Below are 3930 nucleotides of genomic sequence, written 5' to 3'. Positions count from 1 at the left end.
AAAGAACCACTCCACTCTCTGCTGTAAAACAGCATAAGCCAGTTTGGGAGCTAGTGACAGGATTTGATGGAGGCAAAAATGGCGTTTTGGTGAACTGGAGTGAGCCTGGAGTTAGGCTGGAAAGAGTATCTGATCTCTCCTGAGTTTTCCATAGCTCCCAGTGTGTTTTGATCACTGTAAATTCTAAATTATGGCAGGACCCCTAAAGTGCTTTTGGAGTCCAGCTGAACTTCTTCTTTCCTGTCCCTGTCCTCTCTTTCCCCATAACTGCCCCCTTGCTGTCCACATCTGTCCCGTACAGAAGAGTGTCAGGCTCAGGTACTCAGCATGTAAAACTGGAGGTCTCCTTTTCCTCTTAGATAGAAGAGATGCTAGTGAGACAGACGAGCCTGGGAGTTTGAGTGGGTTTATTCCTTATAGGTGGTCTTCAATGGGCACTCCTAGTTTGGTAGTTGGCCTTTGCTGTGACTCCTTAAATTATTAACGAGATCTCAATCATCTTAATTCCACCATTTTCAAGTAGTCAGCTGGTTCCTTGTATTCAAGTTACAATATTTGATGTGTTAGGTTAACAGCATACTCCAGAAATTCCTGTTGTTTTGGAACCATGGCAGGACACCCTGCCTGCACAAGCCAGATTTTATGGAGCAGTTTGTCTGTCTGAAGGGTGAGTAAGGCAGAAAGCCTGTGAGGGTGTAATTTCCTGAGTGCTGCAGGGCCAAGGGAAGCATTCTCCTTTTGGTGCCATAACATCTCCCTACACAGCTCGCCGAGGTGCCCGTGCTGTGCTGCTGTGGAGCGGTTTTCATAGCGATGTGACTCGTGTAGCCTGTTTGTGCAGAACAGGCTGGTTGGTGCTGACCAGCAGCAATATCTGACTGGTTCTGGCCGGGCAGTCTTTGCCCTGCTGCGTCACACCTGGCAGAGCCAGCCAGCCTGATGCCAGTGTTCCTCCGTGTCCCTCACTGCTGCTCTTTCCCTTCATGACCAGCTCGTGGCCGGAAGCTGAGGGGAGCGTGGTGCCTGCACAGGTACAGGCTGGGGAGCCGTGCCGGTGCTCAGGGGTTGTCACTTAGGAAGCACGTGGCTTTACAACTCGGCATTTATTTCCTTAATGTACTATCTGCAGAGCAGGGCAAAGGTAGAAATGGGGGCAGTGCTTACAGGGAAGTGGCTATCGTGGGGCTGTTGCATCTGGTTGTCAATTCCAATCATGGGACATGTGATATGTCAAATTTATTATCAACGCTCTTTTATCTGGATCAGCCTGTCACCTATAGGTGGAGAGGCTGTAGGTGAGAGATAAGGAGGAAGTGAACGTACTGCTGGTGATTCACACGACAGGCTGGAAGTCCCACCTGAGGCCAACACTCCCTGTGCAGTACCTGGAGAGAGGCAGTCCCTGCCCTGGAATGTCTGACCTCTGGCCAACTTCCAAAGTGCTTGGGTCATGTCTTTTTAACAGAAGCTTAAGCTTGGGTATGCTCCAATGCTTCCCTCTTTTCTCTGGAACTTGCAATTGGGGTCCTGCTGAGGTGATGCAGACAGGTAGTTGCAGGGTAGGAAGGGGAGCATGCCAGTGCTGCCAAGAGCAGGACAACACCTTCCCTTAGGATTTAGGATATGAAATGCACAGCTGTGAGCCCATGTAGATTGTGTGGGCAGCCGAGTCCTGGGGAGGTTATACAGAAGGGATCTGGAATTCCCCGGCTATGAGTTGCTTGGGCAGGGTGTCCAAGTGTGGAGGAGACAGCATTGTGCAAAGAGGTGATGGGCAGTCCTGAGAGTGAGCACCAAGGGCAGGAGCTCACTCAAGGAGGGTGGTGCAAGGAAGTGGGGGATGCCAGCAGTGCTTGTGGCTGCTCCTGCTGGGTGCAGTAATTCTAATAAAGTGATGGTTTGCCATGATGTGCCTGTGAGTGAACCTGGGTTGGAAGGGAATGGAGTGAGGCTGTGTGGACGGTGACACTCTAGAGAACAAAACTGTGTCAAGGTCTGGGGGGAGGGTGGAGGCTGCCTTCCAAAGGTTCAGATTTAACTTGTGGTTTGTGAGGGCTGTGGGTGAGACAATAAAGCAACAGGACCTTAGCATGCAGGGAGGACAGGGTCTAAGTCCAGGACAGGTTTTCCTTGGGGATATGCTGGCACCTGAACCACTGTAGTAGTTTGGCTTTTTCACGATGAAGAGCATATGGACTTTTATTGGGGGAAGAAGACCAGAGGGCTGCCAGGTTTTGCAGGGGATGGAAATGTTCCTTGTGGAGGAAACATGGCAGCATGTGGGCTGGGAAACTGCTAGCAAGGAGCTCCAGCTGCATTCCTGAAGGTGCGTTTCACATCACCGTGGTGGCACTCTGCCACCCGGCTGCGATCCTAAAGCTGCCTGGAGAGCAGAACAAAGGTGAGCTGGCACCGTGTGGGCTGGAGGGAAGCGGGGTGCAAGTGTAGGGAGCTCCCTGGGTGAGTGTGCTGGGCTGCCCATGGGGTGCTCTCTGCACAGTGCTGGGCACAGGGAGGGGCTGAGCTCTGGTCCATGACCTCTGGCAGGCACAATGCCCTTGGCTACAACACTCCTTCAGCCAAGTCAGCCACACTCACACCTTAGGGTCTGGTTCCTTCCAGCCCAAAGGAGCCCTGATACAGTACCCTCCATCTGGGATGTTAACAAATTAGGACAAGGGTTTGCCCATCTTTTGGGGAGGTGTGTTCAGAGAACTGAGGGAAAATGCAGTGTCCTGAAAAAGATGTGGGAGATTGGGTTAGGTAATTTAGCGGTTCCTCAGGCTTTGGAGCTGTGCTGCAGGAGCACAGCTGTCTCTGGCTAAGAGGGTTTATGCAGGATGAGCATTAGATCCTGGTGGTGCCTGATCACTATTCATACCGAAGTTACTGTGTTCCATTTGGATTGAGCTCCAGCTCTTGCTGCAGGGGAAGGGAGAGCATAGAAACAAGTTCAGAATGTCATGGCTCACACTCTGAAACGGTCTTGCAATACAGTGTCTGCAAAGCTGCAGCGATGCTTGGGTAGGCTCTTCCCTTAAGGATAATGGAAAACCGTGTCTTAAGCTTTCTTCTTGTCACCTCCCCTGCTCACACAAGTGACTTTCTGGACAAAGCAGCTGTTTGATAGGAGTTTTGGCAAGGATAAAGGAAGGTTTCTAGCTAATAACACGTCATGATAGAAATTGTAAGGATGTAGTTACAGTATAAATAAGGGAAAACAGTTGTAGGTGTAAAAAAGGCATCTTAAACAAAGGAGTGCTGGGGAAAGTTATCAATTTGGGAAAGCACAGCAGGGCCTTGGCCACAGTTTTGTCACATTAGGAAGCTGCAGATCTTAGTCTAGAGGGCTACTCTGTGAGCATGTAAGAAACAACTTGTAGAAGTGACTGCAGTGAAAGGCTGCTGCCTCCTACCCCTGACTGGGCCAGAGCTCTTGAGAGGTGACTAGCCTAGCATTTTTTGTGGTGCACCTAAGGATTTTCATCTGCTGAAATTCACAGGCTACAAATAAGCAGGGCCGCTGTCTGCTTTAAATTATCCTTTCTCCATTACTAGTGAACCTTGGATTAAAATGGCTGACAATGCTCCTGTGCAGCTCTCCTGAACCAACAGCTGCTACATCAATATATGGAACAGGCAGAACAGTAATCCCTGGAGACTTAGACTGGATTTTGTATGATGAGGAACAGAGGGACAGTAGCACTGGTAATGGTACAGATTCCTTGTGTGGCAGAAGAAATTCTCAACCCTTAAAAATGAAACAATTTGACAGTAATTGTAATGTAACCCTTTTGCTCCTGACTGCTTCTACCACCATGAAGGGACAGCTGAGCTATTTATACACAGTTCTCTCAATTTAGACCTGAGTGGAGCCTGTTTGGGATTTAATTCAACATCAGAAAACACAGCCTAAGCATTAGAGAAGAC

Source organism: Pseudopipra pipra, chromosome 6, assembly GCF_036250125.1.
Source record: "Pseudopipra pipra isolate bDixPip1 chromosome 6, bDixPip1.hap1, whole genome shotgun sequence".
Classification (NCBI taxonomy): Eukaryota; Metazoa; Chordata; class Aves; order Passeriformes; family Pipridae; genus Pseudopipra; species Pseudopipra pipra.
This window is presented reverse-complemented; position numbering follows the sequence as displayed.